Source organism: Equus caballus, chromosome 21 (assembly GCF_041296265.1).
Source record: "Equus caballus isolate H_3958 breed thoroughbred chromosome 21, TB-T2T, whole genome shotgun sequence".
Taxonomy (NCBI): domain Eukaryota; kingdom Metazoa; phylum Chordata; class Mammalia; order Perissodactyla; family Equidae; genus Equus; species Equus caballus.
Window position 1 is genome coordinate 58,046,798 of NC_091704.1, and position 18,758 is coordinate 58,065,555.

An 18,758-nucleotide genomic window follows, 5' to 3' on the forward strand; every position below is an offset into this window, starting at 1 on the left:
AAACTGCTATCCATGTGAAAAGATATTAGATTTTTTAACCTGTATGTTTGGAAATTTGAAAGGCCATGCTGTTTATTGTCATTGGGTTGGGGTATCTAAAAGAAATGCATGCGTGGATGAGACTCGTTTATGAAACGTCACTGAGTGCATTTTAAAGAGCCAGAACATTCTAGAATGCATAGGACAGCTCTCACAACGAAGAATTATCCTGCCCAAAATGTTAATAGTGCTGAGATTGAGAATCCCTGGTTCAGCCCTTATGTTGTTGTTATCTGGAACTTTGTTCCAAAAGAGGCTTTTGGCTGAGAACGGTATATTTCTGTTTTGCTTTGTGCTTTTTCCTGAAATGGCACCTGGAGATTTTAAAAGACACCTATCCGCTTGAGCTGCATGTGGATAATTGGAAATTACCCAACATAATTGCTTTTATGCAGAAATTCTTGCCCAAATGACTAGAAATAAATGCTACAGATGAATCACTCAATACATGATATCAAATTTCAATTAGGCAAATTGAAAGGAAATTCAAACAGGAAAATTATTGTTTCTTTCTCAAACATCAGAACAAACAGCAAAATATTTGGTAATGACTCTAAGATGGAAGAAAACAAGCAAGGTAAAAGGAGAGGAATGAAAATATTTTCCATCTTTAGCCCTGAAAAGCAAGTAAGAGAAGTAAAGCTCAGTGAAAAATAAGACTCCTCTCCTAACTCAAGAGCAGTCTTCTTTATTCTTACCTCCAATTTGTTCTCTCAGTACTTACCTTCCAAATGACCGACATTATTACTGCAGCGCAGAGATATTGGGCTCAAATTGACTCCCTGTTCTCCACCCTCGCATACAATACATAACCAACCGTTGTTGGGGATACCATGACTCCACCGCTGTCCTTGGTCCTGAGCCTCAGTTTTCTCATACTCATCCCCAATGACAGGGTTGGTCCCAAGGCATCTTTCAGCCCTAACATGCCACTATGCTGTGATACCATCTGCAACTATTTAGACCATCAGCTGGTACCCACTAAGGCTGGGCTTTCAGAGAAATGCCTGAATATGGATAGAATTAGTTCACAGTTCACTTAGGTGCATATATCTCCAGTGGAAACAGAGAGAAATAAAACAATTGTTTTGCCGTGCCTTAAAATTTTAAACTACATCATGTAAGTGTCAACGTAAGCATAGATGTTATTTGGAAGCTATGCCAGAGACGAATACTGTAAAATTAACTTTATCATTATCCTTCTGTATCATAATAGATTTTATACCTATAAGATGGTTGGAAATATCCTGAAGACTTTGTTGAGAGAAAAATCATGATATTTTCTTGAATAAATTAAGTACTAACAGTAATAAAATTTACAGTAAGAAAGATATAGTATAATCCAAATGTATCAAACTTTACTTGCTTGGAAATAAGATTGAAAATGAATCATTGTTTTTTTGTAAGACTCCACCAGTTTTATTGTCCTATATTGGCTCTCATGTAATTATCCCTTAGTTCTGAGGACTCATTTTGTAGAATACTATGGCAATTAGGAAGAGGGGCTTTGCAGGAAGATTGCCTGGCTTTCAGGCCTGGCTCTGACATTTCTTAGCTGATCTTGGACTTTCTTTAATCTTCTGCATCTTAATTCTTTTATCTGCAAAATGGGGATAATAACAGCAACTCTTAAGGTTGTTGTGAGGATCAAGTGAAATGATTCACAAAAAGTGCTTAAAATAATGCCAGGCACATAGACTTTAATAATTGTATTCAATCATTTATCATTATTATTATTATTATTATTAGCATTATTAACATTCGCATTAGCATTACTGTTTTCTATTCAGGGTATCTTTTCTTGCTTCCAGACCTTTGCCTCTACTGCTGACCCCTTTTATAACTTCATGCTCTTCCCACATCGCTGTCTATATTCAGTGATCGCTGTAGAAATCTCTGTCGCTAGTATGGAAATAGGACATTGCCCATGTTGATTTCAACTTGAACATGGGAACAGGCTCTTTTTTAATTCCCTAGTTACAAGTGAAATCAGGTGACAAATTTTAATAGGCTGTGCCGGAGGTCAGAAGCCATGGATGGTTATAGAGTAAAAGGAATAATTTATGATTCTTGCACAAGCCCAGACCCATATCTTACGGACAGAGCTCTCTCTCTCTTGCTTACATCTGGCAGCCCCTTCCACTTGAACAGAGTCATATCATTGATCCCCCAAATGCCCAAAGCTCCCTCTATTTTATCTACTCTAGATGTCTTCATGCTTTAAAGTCTAGAAACAAACTCACTCCTAACCCCCAAGTGAAAAAAAGTGTTTCACCTTACCCCTGTTTAATGACCTTCTCCCAAATTTCTCTTTCAAGATGATTAATGATAAAAAACATCCAATGTCCATGGGAAGCCTGGTAGTGAAATGGTCTGACCTTACAGACTCAAAAATACATGTAATATTTCCTATTAAAACTCTCACTCTCCAAACTTAGAAACAGAATAGATTCAGACAAAATTGGTGAGATAGGTCTATTTAGAGGAAAGGATTACCTCAATTCCCAAACTCTTACTATTTAGTATCCAAAATTCAGGAATGAATAAATTCAGATAATTCACAGTGGTCCTTGTTGTCTGAACTTACTATTGGAACTCCCACTATCCCGACTTAGAGACTGAATAGGTTTGAATAACAAGGGATAAATGGATTATAATCATAGCATAGTTCAAAGTTTGTATATTTCCTAGAGCCTGGATTGATCATTCTTATTCATTTTCTCCCTATTAAGGTATAAGAGAGGATATACAAATTTATTTCATGAAGCTGGCATACTTCCATATCAAAATCAGGAAAGGATAAACTCACCAAAAAAGAAAAAGGAAAAGGAGAAGGATACAAAAAAAAAAAAAAATAGGTCCCTAATGCTTGCTGTCCATGGTTAAATGAGCATAATTTCGGATTGCTATTTCCCTGCACATAGAATACTAAAGATAATCAAATACAATATCTCATAATGTATGCTCCTGTTCTTTCAAAAGCCTGTATTTCCTTCACTTCCTAAGAGGATAAAGATTAAAAACTCATCATAACATCTGAGGCCAAAAAATTCTTAATTAAAAATCTCTCTGGTTAATTTTATTTTTCAGATTACATCTTTGATCAGCTCTGTCAAAATTAAGGTTTGGATTTTTGCCTTGTTTTGGATTCCTTCAATGTGATTATAAAAATGTATCGATCTAACAATGAATTTGAAAGGGCCCCCTTTTTGTAGAAACAAGCAAAAATACACACCATTTAGATAACGTTTTAAAAATAATTTTTCAACAGTTAAGTAATAGAACTAGTGTGTATTCGTGTGTGCATGGGCCATGGGTTGAGAATAATTAGTAGTATCAGCAGAAATCATGGCCACTGCAAACCTTCTGCTCTCCCCTGAGCCAAGTGATTCTTGAGACGCAGTCCCTCGAACAAGTGGGTGGATTGGCCAGCTTAGAGATAATGAGTCAGATGGGAAATAAAGATTCAGATCCCTGGGAAGGAGCACAAAGCCTGTAGAACAGATGCCCACACAGATGGAGGAATAGGGGACAGCCAGGGACCAAAGTATTCAAACAGCTTTTGGGTTTCTTGGACACAATAAGCTAATTGAGCACATTAGGGAAAGAAGCAATAGCATAGAAGCCTAAGACCTGTGTAACCATAGAGAAGTCATTTAACCTACACAACCTTCACTTTCTCACCTATTAAGTAAGAAAGTTGGAGTAGATGAACTGTAAATCTCCTCTTAATTCTAAAATTCAATAATTCTACCCAAATCACTTCCCTTGACTCATTTGTACTTGAAAACTGTCAACTATATTGGTTAGTAGAGGAAAGTAGTAAAATACAAAGATAAAAATCATGGATAATGAGTTTTGACTGTCATGGTGTGGGGCATTTATGGCAGTAACTTCCTATTATGTTTTAATTATGCTATTTTTAAATTAATGACTTCATATCAGGATTCAATTGAAAAAGATAGACAGCGACACAGAGGCAAAACAGTAAGAGAAACTAAAAAGAATAAACAAAACTGTATTTGTATCACAATCGTCTAACAAAGCATTACAAAAATCCATAAATTATGAGCTGCCTTATCTTGAGCCATTGACCTTCAGACATTGCCTATTCTGTATTGATAAAAAAAATTCATTCAATTATGAGTGAGCCATTATTTCTTCAAGAATCTTGCCATTACCACTTCATTAGCAGAAAGTGGAAATGAAGACAATCGATAAAAGGCTTTGCATAAAAAGAAATGTATAATATTTCCTACTTCCCACGATTTCAATCTAAAGATATAGTTGCAAGATCATAAAGTAAAGATAAATGTGACATCAATTTAGATAAAAGAAAGTTATAGAAGTCAGATCCATTTATTTGCACTTGATTTATTATTTAACCGATATTTTATCAGTCTGGTGATCTTTTACCCTGATATCAAGAAATCTGTTTAAATTTGCACCATTTAAAGAACACTGACTAGTTTTTCCACTTTCATAATGGTTCCTATAGAATGACTTTTTCTCTGAGTCTCAATTTGTTACAAATTATTCAGAGCAAGTTAGATTGTACCAACTGTTTTCTTTCATTGGCCATATCCAAATTAGTCATATAGAATCTGGGCTCTTTACAATACATTACAGTAAAAATAACTGTTTCTCCGTAACTTTTGAGTAGAAATTTGCATATTATTACTTGAACTGCTTCGACATTGTACTTTATGTTATTTAAACTCTTGTCATTTGGCATGCGGCCTTCTCCTAAGCTGGCTGACTGATTCCACCACTTCATTTTTATGAATGTCAGAATATCATTTTGTTAAAGGAAATCTCATTTTTATTACCTGGTTCCAACAAATGAAGTGGTTGAAAATGTGTTATGTGCAAGCCACAGGCACCAATAAAATTCATTTTCTGGAAGGAATGAAAGCACACATAATAAGTCATTTCTTCTTTACTGGTGTCAGAGCATGAGCAGCATATTCAAGCAAAGGAAGAGAAGAGAATGTTGTAAGGCAAATTGGCCCCTGGAAACTCATAATGCTCCCTTCAAAATATAAGCAAAAGAGCGAGAGTTCTGAAAAGGCAGATATATTTCAACCAAGCAATTTTCTTCTGTTCTCTTTTTAGTGTCTTTATAGCTTAACTGATAAGTTTGCTTTTCTTGACCTATTCTTTAGTGTTCCTACAGTATTCATCTTAGAAGAACTATAAGCAAAATGTTCAGATTTTCATGTAAGTCTACAAAACATCATTTTGCTCTGTCACCGAATAAATGTCTGCTGTGGATATTTAGATCCAGAGAAGTTTATGGAGAAGGTTTTTGAGCATGTCCTTTATGTGGCTTTGAGAAAATTTATTTCCCATCTTCTTCTTGACCTCACTTTCGGCACTAGGCTTCTTCCACAAACAACTGCTTTGATAAGTTGTGAGTGTTTCTCTTAATCACAGCAACAGAATTTTCTTTCAAAATACCCTTCTTTGACATTGCTCCCAGAGAAAAGGTGTCATGGCAGGTGAAGCATAAAAAGGAAAATTCTTTTGAATATTCTTCACACACCCAAATACCTTTTAGAATTTCCACCTAAAAGTAAAGAAAAAATAATTAGAGATATACAATATCATACTCTCCAGTCATCCTTCTAATTAGCAAAGTCCTTCTCCCTCTGTTGCTCCTGAAGAAGAAAACTCCGTTAAGTACTTGTTGACACAGGAAACACAATGATGGGAGCTGATCAGAAGCCGTTCATGAATTTTAGGGTTTGTTTTCTTTTTAGACATTGCTGGTTACCAACAGAAAGAGGTGGAAGAGGGCTACTATGTTTCTATCCTGCCATGGCACAACCATAGGATAGCTTATGATGAAGGAAGACTGATGGCTCTGATGGAATTTAGCTATCATACAAGAAGGCAAAAATAGTAACATATCCATTCGCACATACAGTCATGCACCTGTTCTGCAAACCAAATCGTCTTTACTCTCCAACCTGGAGACACGTAAACCCCACTTTGCCTAATACGTTCATTCAAAGCAGCTGTGACAAAATCCTAGCAGCAGGATTCAGTTAACAGTCTGGGCAGAATCAAACAGCAAAATCCTCCACGTGCAGCTGCCACAAAACTGATGGGAATCCTAGGCCTACAGCACTATCCAGCAGAGATGTAAGGCTAACTAGAATCTTACACCCTGTTCATACAAGGAAGGTCATGCCTGAAAAATACTCCTATCAAAATTCCAATGGAACTTTTCACAGAAAATAGAAAAAACAATCCTAAAATTTGTGTAGAACCACAAAAGACCCTGCATAGCCAAAGCAATCCTGAGAAAAAAGAACAAAGCTGGAGGCATTACCCTTCCTGATTTCAAACTATACTACAAAGCTATAGTAATCAAAACAGCATAGTGCTGGCATAAAAATAGACACATAGACCAATGGAACAGAATCAAAACCTAAGAGCAAACCCCCACATGTATGATCAACTAATATTTGACAAAGTCGCCAAGAATACTGAGTTGGGAAAGGATAGTCTCTTCAACAAATGCTATTGAGAAACTGGATAACCAAATGCAGAAAAATGAAATTGGACCCCTATCTTACACCACTTGGCATGGATTAAAGACTGAAACATAAGACCTTAAACCATAAAACTCCTAGAAGAAAACGTAGAGAAAAAGCTCCTTGACATTGGTCATGGCAAAGATTTTTTTGGTTGACATCAAAAGCACAAGCAACAAAGGCACAAAATAAGTACATGGGACTACATCAAACTAAAAAGCTTCTGCACAGCAAAAAATAAAATCAACAAAATGAAAAGCAACCTATGGAATGGGAGAAAATATTTGCAAACCATCCATCTGATAAGTGGTAAAAACCAAAATATATAAGGAACTCATACAACACAACAGCAAAAAAGCAAATATTTAAAAACGGGCAGAGGAACTAAGTAGACATTTTTCCAAAGAAGACAAACAAATGGGCAACAGGTATATGAAAACGTGCACAACATCACTAATCATCAAGGAAGTGCAAATCAAAACCACAATGAGTTATCACCTCAGATGTTTTAGAATGGCTGTCATCAAAAAAATGAGAGATAACAAGTGATGGCGAGGATGTGGAAAAAAGAGAACCCTGTGCACTGTTGACAGGAATACAAATTGGTGCAGCCACTGTGGAAAACAGTATGGAGGTTCCTCACAATTTAACAATGTAACTACATATGATCCAGCAATCTCATTTCTGGGTAGATATCCAAAGGAAATGAAAACAGAATATTGAAGAGATATCCGTACCACCATGTCCACTGCAGCATTATTCACAATAGCTAATATATGGAAACAACCTAAGTGCCCATTAACAGTTGAATGGATAAATAAAATGTAATATATATTATACACATACACACACACACACACACACACATATATATATATACACTCACACAATAGAATATTATTCAGCCAAGAAAAAGAAGGACACTTTGCCATTTGTGACAACATGGGACCTTGAGGGCATTATGCTAAGTGCGATAAGTATGTATGTATGATCTCACTTATATGTGGAATTTGCAAAAGCCAAACTCATAGAAATAAAAAGTAGAATGTGGTTACCAGGGGCTAGGGTGTGGATAGGGAGATATTGATCAAAGAGTAAAAACTTCCAGTTATTAGATGAGAAAGTTCTGGGCATTTAATGCACAGCATTGTGATTATAGTTAACCATACTGTGTTGCATACTTGGAAGTTGTTAAGAGAGTGGATATTAAATGTTCTCACCACAAAAAAGAAATGGTAGTTATGTGACATGATGGAGGTGTTAGCTAACGCTACAATGGTAATCATATTGCAATGTATAAGTGTACCAAATTGACACATTGTACACCTTAAACTTACACAATGTTGTAGGTCAATCATCTCTCAACAGAGCTGGAAAAAAACATTTGAGCCAATCCACATATCTTAAACATGAATTGTTTCACCAACATCCACTATGCAATAATTCTTAACTTTCTAGGACTGATCAAAAATAAAGTTAGCTGGCACATTCTTACTAGTGACTTCTGAAGACTTATGGGGCTTTGACTAATTTTTCAAATGCTAACCATTCACTTCTAGAGTGTGTATTTCTGGTTAGAGTACTACGAATGTTAATTAACTGATCCAAGGGATGAAGTATACTGTGTGTGTCTGTATGTGGATGTATGTGTATCCACCTAAATATTCCAAAGTATTTCAAAATAAATTACACTCTGGGGCTGGCTCTGTGGCTGAGTGGTTAAGTTCACACGCTCCGCTGCAGTGGCCCAGGGTTCGGATCCTGGGCACAGACATGGCACTGCTCATCAGGCCACGTTGAGGTGGCGTCCCACATGCCACAACTAGAAGGACCTTCAACTAAGATATACAACTATGTATGGGGGTGGGGGAGGGATTAGGGAGATAAAGCAAAAAAAAAAAAGAAGATTGGCAACAGTTGTTATCTCAGGTGCCAATCTTTAAAATAAATAAATTACACTCAATATAGTCATTTTTGAGGATTCAGAATAAATCCCTCACTCAGCAAAAGTTATGGATTCTCTGGGCATTGTGCTAGATCTGACCTGAGAGATGTAAATTAAAGGTCATTGAATTAGTCGCCTTCCCCCTAAAATCCACCACCCCAATTACTGTAAATGACACACAGGAATAATCAACAAACATTTCTTAAACTGAATCCACTGAACTCAGAAAGAACAGTCTTCTCACACTCCTTTAGGCTCCAACTCCAGGATAGCCAGTAACCACCGCCGAGCCTGATTTATTGTTGAAAACATTCACTGCCAAGGCTCCAAGACCCCAAAGTCAGGTTCAGATAGGAGCTAAATTGTCCGTCTGGGGACTGTGAAGACAGCCTATGCCAAGCTCAGACTTTCCATTCAATACAACTTCAGTTCTTAAAAATTTCATCAAATACTTACAATCATTATGCTTTAGATGACATATATTTCCTATGTCTTAATTCTTTTTCTCTGCTCCTTGAAAAAATGTTTTACAAAATTGCCAGGATTCTGTTAAGAAGAAAACAAAAAAAGATGTTTATTAAAGAGAGAAAAACTCTGGGCCAGCCTCATGGCATAGAGGTTAAATTTGCATGCTCCTCTTCAGCGGCCTGGTGTTCGCTGGTTAGGATCCTGCGTGTGGACCTACACACTGCTTACCAAGCCATGCTGTGGCAGGCATCCCACATATAAAATAGAAGAAGATGGGCACAGATGTTAGCTCAAGGCCAATCTTCCTCAGCAAAAAAAAGGAGGTTTGGCAGCAGATACTAGCTCAGGGCTAATCTTCCTCAGCAAAAAAAAAAAAAAGAGAGAGAGAGAGAGAAATATACACATTTGATAGCTCTTGCTGTGAGGATGTTCAAGAATCTGGACCAACCTCCTTCCAAAGCTTGTTGACTTTTTCTGCTGGCAGACGATTGAATGGTGACAGGTCCTCAGCGTTTAGCTTGGTAGGACACTTCTGCTCAGCTCCCAAACTACGTGGCAGCTGGGAAACCTGCCAAACATGAGTGTTTCCTGCCAGATCTAATTGGTCTCACAACTGATGTCTTCCTACTTGTTGCTCTATTTTTCATACTTGACTATAGAGAAGAGCCGTGTTTGGGGACAGAAGCTTCTTTAGTTGCTCACAGTCAGAAGAAGAGATTAAATTCATCCCATCCTCTTAATATTTAGCAACAAAAGCGATTTGATTTCAAAATTGACATTCACAGTGCTTGGTGTTTAGTGTTACCGTGGACATTCAGGTACAAGACAAGGATCACCTAGCAGTATTGTGTGAACCTGTAGCCACACCGCTGGTTTGTGCTCCCACTAGCTTCTTTCCTATCTTGCTTGAAAAGTTGACCTTTAACCCTGACTTCAGCTCACATAATTCTCTATGGGGAACACTAGCAGTAAATAAGAACATAGGAGTCAAATTATTTGTGCATGTTTCTCTCTCCTACTATCATATGAACTCTTTAAAACCAAAGGATTCACAGTTGTATTCTTAGCATTAGCACTGTGCCTGGCATGTTGTCAGGACCCTTGAGGGGTCCAGGGGTCTCTAAATAGCAAACACCCATTCCTACCCCTGCTAGACAAGTTCTCAGTCCAACAGATTACCCGGTGATGCCATAGGCCCAAGAATATGAAATTCATGCTGCAGAATAAATCCATCAGGAGGAAAAGAGTGACTTCTCTTTCCATGATTTGAATATCAGGGAAGATGAACAGGACAAAGGGTTGGCTACTTTCAACATTCTGTATTTAAATGGCAAGAACAAGCCTGGGTAGACTAGAAATGGCATGAGTTTCCTGCTGGGCAGGAAAGGTGCTTGGGAATATGGGGCAAGAAGGCCAATCAGAGGAAGGCTGGCACCAAGACAGGCTTCCCTAAATTCATCATCACACCTTGTGTTGGCTCTAGCATGAGCATAGCATTAGGAAAATTTGGAAGCAAAAGAAATAAACAACCAATTTCAAAAACAAAATGAACAGTGAAAAGCATAAAAAAATCAGATTTCCCTGATCTAAACAGAAAGTGTAAATCACTATGGTTAACACAAGACAATTTTCCTAACTCTGCCACTATTTCAATACTGGATTAGCTATTAGCCATCCAATTAATCACACTACAAATATGAAGTATGATTGATAGCTAGCTAGCCAGCTGATACACAGTAGATAATCTGCTGTAATTTCTAAACGCACGGTGGGGTCAGTATCATTACATGAACCAGGAAAGAAAAGTTGCTTGAAATTAAATACTTTGATGGATCACGCACAGGGAACAGCAACAGTGAATTGCAATCTGGATGCCTGATCACACAGTTTGGTCTCACGTGGCTTCCCTTTCAGTTCTTACCTGTCAAATAGATGACATGAAAAGACAGGGGCTAACCCTGTTAGCCTACTCTTGATATACTCAAAGTCCAGAGAAGGAAACAAATCACAACATTAAAAGGAGAGGAAAAGAGGAGAATACCAATTGATAGGAGCTATTTTATTCAAAGATGTAAGAGTTAGCATATAAAGAAATTTACAGTTTGCAAACGCACTTCACATTCAAGGCATTAACATGTGAGTTTCATTGATGTGTTGAGGCCTATACTCTGCAGAATGACAACTAAGACGAAAGAGAAGCGTTAACCTACCTTAGACCATTTCAACAGCACAGAGTATAGGGTTATCAGATAAAATGCAGGACACTCGGTGAATTTTGAATTTCAGATAAATAATATTTTAGGGTAAGTCTATCCTAAATATTTCATGGAGTATGCTTTTATACTGAGAGATTATTTGTTGTTTACCTAAAATTCAAATTTAACTGGGTATCTCATGTTTTTTCTGCTAAATCCAGCAACTCTATCTGGATGTTAAGATAGACCTGAATTTTGAAACACAACAAAATATCTTTTGGGGGCCAGCTCAGTGGCGCAGTGGTTAAGTTTACGTGCTCCACTTTGGTGACACAGGGTTTGCTGGTTCGAATCCCAGGAATGGACCTACACACCACTGCTCATCAAGCCAAGCTGTGGCAGGTGTCCCACATGTAAAATGGAGGAAGATGGGCATATATCTTAGCTCAAGGCCTATCTTCCTCAGCAAAAAGAGGGGGATTGGCAGTGGATGTTAGCTCAGGGCTAATATTCCTCAAAAAAAAAAAATCTTTTGGCTTGTCATAAAATTACAGTCAAATGGTCAAATTCTGACAGATAATCAAAGGCTAATACAGTTTCCTGTCATTTATAGCAAAAATTGAACCATGAACACTGCCTGTATTTTAAATTCACAGCAACCAGACATATTAGGAAAAATAATCAATATTCTCTCCCTCTAGTACCTGACGTCCTGGCCTCACTATTTCCCTTGGATTTTTTTTGTGGTTCTTTTTGGTGAGGGAGATTGTCCCTGAGCTAACATCTGTGCCAGTCTTCCTCTATTTTGTATATGGGTCACCACCACAGCGTGGCTGACAAGTGGTGTAGGTCTGTGCCTAGGATCCGAACCCAGGCCACTGAAGTGGAGTGCACTAAACTTAACCCCTAGGCCACAGGGCGAGCACCCTTCCTTGTTTTTTAAAGTGAATCAGCAGTTGCAGGTATAAAGATTCCCCATAAAGTTCTAGGGTGGGGAATACAATGATGTAAGTGGGGCATTCACTTGAGCACAAAATTTTAGGAAAGATACCAAAAAATTCAGTAATCAAACTAAATAACATTTTAATGCAATATTTTTAGAAATCAAAATTAATGCAAAACTTTTATGATGAATAAAATATCAAAAATTTGAATGAAGAGAGGATGTGACCCTGCATTTTCATGAGTTGGCCCCACTTGCCTGCCTCTAGTCCCAGCCCTGGTTGTTAACCTTCAAGACACTGATGAACACTCATGTTCACCTTGAAGCTTTTCCTGCTTGCTCCATTGATAGTGAAAGCTCTCTCCTCAGCTCCTGTGGTCCAGCTATGTGAGTTGTTATCTTTGTAATGTGGACTGAGATTCCCTGAAATAAGCCCAGGCCACTCATACACCATCAGGCTGTGCGGTACACCGCAGTGTCATATCTAAAGGGACACCGTGATGCAGCCCGGTGGCATAGCAATTCATGCGCTCCACTTTGGTGGCCCAGGGTTCGCCAGTTCAGATCCTGGGCATGAACCTACTCATTGCTCATCAAGCCATGCTGTGGCAAGCAACCCATATATAAAGTAGAGGAAAACGGGCACAGATGTTAGCTCAGGGCCAGTCTTCCTCAGCAAAAAGTGGAGGGTTGACAGCAGATGTTAGCTCAGGGCTAATCTTCCTTAAAAAAAAAATACATAAAAAAAAGGGATACGATTTCCTTTGTAGACATCATAGATGAAGGCAATTTTTTTGAATTTGTATTAAAATGCTCTATGAACAAGCAGTGAATCCACGACTTTTAAGATTGAGTCTGAAATTGTAATGCAAGTCTAACCTTTCTCAGCCAGAAAGTGCTGTCTTTCAAGATGAAAATATGCAATGTTTGCCTGCCCTCATTTTAAGTAGATAGTCCTCTTTCTGCATGGTAGTACAGATCATATAAATAACTGTGCAAGCTGAAACCATGCAATGTGGTCTTACTAATCAATGGGGAAAATTACAGTTTTTCTATGACCTTTAACCTTTTTTGTCAAAATATCAAGAACTTTCTTACGGTTGGTTATAATGTATATGAAAATTTTAAAAATAATAAAATTAATATTTATGTAATGCACTGTAATTTAAAACATTAGAAACATTGAGAATAAAAATTTATTTCTCTGTTAAAAAACAAGCTTATCAAGGGTAGTTTGAATAACACTTGCTTTCCCCTCATCATATAATTTACAATGTGAAGCGAGCAACTTTTCCATGCCTTGGCAAATTGTCATACTCCTTTCAAAGTTTGGATCAACGTTCACCATTTTTTCCTTTACACTTTTATGTTGTGAGATGTCTCCAGTTCTTCTAACGTGAGGCTCCTTGCCAACGTCACTTCCTCTGAGACATCTTCATCCTTTTCGTCACAACCACTTTCTTCACTTATGTCGGTAAGTTCTCCATCACTAAGTTCTTCTGGCTGCACATCTAGAGGCTCTCAAACGGTGAGAGTGTCACCATTCCCACAGTCAGCTAGTCCTTCTACAGCTCTGCTGACTCTCGATGTGAATTTCACTCCCAGGGTTATCAGTTTTTGTTTCTCCACTGGTCTTTCATCTCTGTTGGCCAATTTCCTCTTCCTCCTGTCTGATTTTGTGAAATGTCATGTAGGTTTATCACTGAAGTCAAGGAGGCAACACAGCTACATGCTTTGCTCTTGGCGTGTGAACCAAATAACTGATGCACAGTGGTCAATCATTACTTTGAAAAAAGTAATCTAATTAGTCATCTATCATGATGCCCATCTGTCATTTATGCAGTGATTTGTGGACTAAAAAAGTGGCAGTGAAGTTTATACTTTGTGCAATTACACACAATTAATATACTGTGGCAACTGAAATTTCAACCATATCATGTTATTCAACTAGACTTTGGTAACTGAAATTTGTGCATGTTGGAACTTTACAAAGTCAGGACTGCCCATAGTCTAATCTCTCTCTCTTAATACTCCTTCTAGAGTTAAAGCAGAATTCGCTGAATATAAACCAAGTTACATAATTAAATTTGGCAGATTTTTCTCCCATTCCCAGTCAAAGTATATTTATACAAAGTGTATTTTCTTAGCTTCTCAGTCAATTTCCCCTTCTGAAATAATACACATTCTAATAAACTTGTCCGTACTAACATACTCACGGAAAAGGATAAAGGGGATTCCTAGGCCCATTCTCCTTCCCAGACAACACATGCAGGGCATTGTCTAATCCCTGAGCAGCCATGCTGAGGTCAAGCCCATCCCAACCTCCTTAGAGCATGCCCCCCTGTATAAATAGCCTGAGTACTTCATAGTCTCCTCTGAAGTGAGGATACTGCAGAAGAGCCAATATCTGCTAAGCAGGAACAGCCACAGAGACTTGGAAGATGAAAGTTAGCACCAAGCGCCTCAGGCTCCCCTGCGGTCCGCTGTGGTGGTAGCAGCAGAGATTTTTTCAAGGCTCAGTCCCTAGTGTCGTGAGTGCCAAGAAGCAGTCCCAGCAGCAGCAGTGGCTTTCCACTGGAAGAGTCCCATGTCATGCTATAGCATACAAGCCTGATTATCCAGCGCTCCTGGAAATTACATAAGCAGCCCTACACCCCCTAATAAATCCTCTTCTGCTTTAACTAGCCAGAGTGGAAATTACTATTTGCAATAAGTACCCTGAGAGATACAAGTGTTAATTTGCAGGCTAGTTCCAATGAAGCTACATAGCCAACCGCTTTCTTTCCTGTGTAGATTTTCTAGAGAGAAAACAATTTCAGTGAAAGAGAAATTACCTCAGACAACAAATAAAAATAGTTCTACCCAAATCCAATGAACCATACGGATTCTATTTGCAGCTCATTAAACTTCTTAAAATTAAATCAATGAGCCATAAAATTCAGACATCTTTAAGTTCAAGTGTGATTTGATTTTTCCATTGGATTAAAAATTGGCTTCCTAAACACCTAGATTTCCAGGTCCTTATATCTGCCCCCTATGATTCTTTCTTAAAAATAGAACCTATACCTTCTATTAATGGCATGCCTTAGAAAACAAGCAACACAGAACAAACGATGGAGATGAAACATAACAAATGCTGTAGGAAAAACAGTAAGAAACTGACTGGCTACTTTATCCCTTCAAAACAGATGGAGCACAGTTACTTCCACAAGAGAAGCAAATAAATAAAAAATTTCTTTAAGAATGTCATGGAGACGCTTATTTCCAGTAAAAGCTCAGGTTTATTTCTTTAGTCTAAAATGTTGAAAGTGCCATGTTCTTTACCATTCTCCCTGTTGCCATGATAACTAATGATTAGAATTAGAGTTAGGTAGTTGAAAGACTTACATTTTTATCCAAGTTCTGATACCAACTACCTCTGGGAGTGTAGGTCAATCGTTGAACCTGAGTCCCGTTTCCCAAGCTATAAAATGAGAAATGTGGTCTAAATAGTCTCTAAGATTTCTTCCAGTGCTAATCTGGTTAGTTTCTATGATTTTTGAATGTAAAACTTATATACTCCAGAGCCAAAAACTGTCATCAGAACTATGAACTCATGGTATGCCTTCAATGAGATCAAATAGATACCATGGGAACAGAAGCGTTCAGTTCTCCATAGGACATCCAAATAATATAATGTATCACTCTGGTTACAAATTTAATCATGTTCTCTTTATTAATGGTACATTTTCAGCTAAATGAGTTATTTTTTTTCCCTGCTTTATCTCCCCAACCCCCCGTACACAGTTGTATATCTTAGTTGCAGGTCCTTCCAGTTGTGGGATGTGGGACGCCGCCTCGACGTGGCCTGACGAGCGGTGGCCATGTCCGCGCCCAGGATCCGAACCCTGGGCCGCCGCAGCGGAGGGCGCGACCTTAACCACTCGGCCACGGAGCCGGCCCCCTAAATGAGTTATTTTTAATTCGTATTTGTTGAGTGATTACTATCAAACATTGCCAACACTTTATGTATATGATCTTATTTGTCACAACCCTATCAGATATTGTCCATTTTTTACAGATGAAACAACTGAAGCAGAGAAGGGATAACTAAGTAGATCCAGGAAATAGAATTTCTGGGTAGAAAGTCTGGAACTGAAACCTAGAAATTTGACTCCAGAGTCTACGAATTTAACACCAATGCAATATTCTTAGCCCTCGCTAACCAACTTTAATTTTTTCCTGAAAGGCTTGCCACCAAGGGAAAAACCTTTAAATAAAAATAATTCCATTTGAGTAAGAATTCTGATATGTTTTATCCAACATAAGATAGTCAAGCAGTTTTTTAAATAGAGGAATACATCAATTGAACGATGAGAATGAGTTTATGTAAATTAATAAAAAAGCAAGTTGGAAGAAAATAAATTTACTATATACATAAAATATTGGGAAAAAAATGTAGGATACTTGACACGTAATATCATAAAGTTTTACTGAAGGCCCCAAAGGAGAATAGTACGTGATAGCCAGTGGAGAAAAGGAAGAAGGTAGCGTTCTTTGCAAGGAGAATTCTTCTTTCCGCACCATTTTGTTCACCAAATTTTTCAGTTTTTGGGCTCACTGTTATCTTGCATTCAAATTATACTTAAAGTTACAGCATAGAAAAATAAAGTTAAGGAAAAATAAAGCTAAACACAGCCTTCAGAAACACAGAAAGCAAACTACACGTGTACAACAGACTGAAGAGTCGCAGAAGATACATCATTTTCATTTTCTTTGTTTGGCTACATACCTGAGGGAAAACATATTAAGTTCTTTTAAAAACGGTGCATCTTTCAAATGCATTCCATATGTTATTACATAACTAGAGCCTGTTGTGTTGAGTAACTGGTGTGTCTTTGCTTGAAATATTAATGTTGAAGTAGAAACTACTTATAGCATATTTATTTAGTGTGTTTTGGGGTGAAAAAGTCATCTGCTGACCAAATAAAAGGAGTTGTCTGAAAAATGGTTTCACATTTCAATAATTGCTAAAATTAAAACTAGTTAACTCAACAGTGATTATGTGAGAAAAGTCTGCATGACTTCACAGCTAACACATAAGCTCATAGCTCCAAGGTTATATCTCATTGATCTGACCGATGACACTCTGTTAGAAGCAATGGTATAATCGCTCTGTGATGTGTTAACTTGCCCAGGCTGAACTACAGTCCCCAGAATTCCCTTTCTAGTTTGTTTCTGGTTGGGATGAGCCACAGGAGAGATTCTCTTAGAAGAGGTGGAGGATAGCAAGCAGCAGTATTTTAGTGCACACACACCTCCTTACAGGTACTCAACCACTGACCCAGGCGCTGCTGTGAAAGGATTTTTCAGATGTACTTAAAGTCCCTAATCAGTTGTCTTCAAGTTCATGAAAAGAGAGATTATCTTGGATAGTCCTGACATTATCCGTTAGAAGTCCTTCGAAAGATGGCTTAGGCCTTCCTTGAGCCCAGAGGCCCAATCAGCAGCTGAATCTGTAATTGCTCCCTTTTCCCTGGATCTTCTTTTTTGACCATCTGTCTGTGGACAGCAAGCTCTTGTCCACTCACGATCTTCCCTCCCCGCCTGTCTGCTCTGTGGTCTTTGGGCTTGTTTGGCTGGCTGCACAATTAGGTAAGACAATCCCTCAGAATAATTCCCTTAAAATGTGTATCTACTGATTTTACTTTTTGGGTGAACCCTGACTGATACATAGAGTATAATTGTAATTTGAAAATCACAGTTGGAAAAACCACTGTATCAAGGGGTATAGACACCAGAGGTTGAACAAGTTGGTTTATGAGAATGGAATATTAGACTATCTACTTCTATTTATTTTTTATCTCATTGAGAAAGGTATAGTAAGAAATTAACCTTCACTGATATTTATAATACAGATGAAATCTCAAACCCTCACTCAACCTCTATGTGAGAGGGACATTTGTCACCCCCAATACATGAAGTGTCCTGAGAGAAGACTACAGAGTTCCCTAACATGGAGGGGCTGACAGTGGAACTCTCTTCATTCACTATCAGCCAATCACACCACACTCGCATTTTGGGTTACATAGAAACCATTACTATGAATATATGGATTTGTGAAATACATGCTGTCGCCTAGAATAATATTTACAAAATGAACACCTAGTTTAAAACACTTTAGCAAATTTATTGAATTGAGTGAATATCAATAATTCAAGAACAAGTATACCATGGGAAAGTGGTAAAACCAGCTCTTCCCCTTCAGGAACAAGTTCTTCTTCAGCCAGAAATCCAGGTAAAAAAATAATGCAATAATAAGGTCTGACAGGGAATTGGGGGGAAAAACTTTAACTACCAATAAGATCATTTTTAAAGTATATATGTATAGATACATAAAACATATATCCACATAATATATAGATCTGTATATATACGTAAATAAATATACCTATACATATATATATATGTGTGCATACATGTATGTATATAAAATAGTGAATGTTGTCCTATGTATGTATTTTTCTTGAGATACTATGAAGTCATCCTATTTAGCAATAATTTTTTTATTATTATTTATTCCACTCTAATCCTTAATAGTTTCTTTTTTGGTGAAGATTTTATAATGTATACAATATATTAGTATA

At 37.7% G+C, this 18,758-nt stretch overlaps 1 long non-coding RNA gene across 1 annotated transcript in view; it reads right to left on the reverse strand.

Moving 5' to 3' along the window:
* Nucleotides 1–18,758, reverse strand: part of LOC102150284 (uncharacterized) — a 136,799-nt gene that overhangs the window by 34,175 nt on the left and 83,866 nt on the right. Inside the window, exons 4-5 of the long non-coding RNA XR_011430398.1 lie at nucleotides 8,983–9,072; nucleotides 4,869–5,608 (exon numbers count right to left, since the gene is read on the reverse strand). This is a non-coding gene — a long non-coding RNA (uncharacterized lncRNA). The remainder of the gene's footprint in view (nucleotides 1–4,868; nucleotides 5,609–8,982; nucleotides 9,073–18,758) is intronic.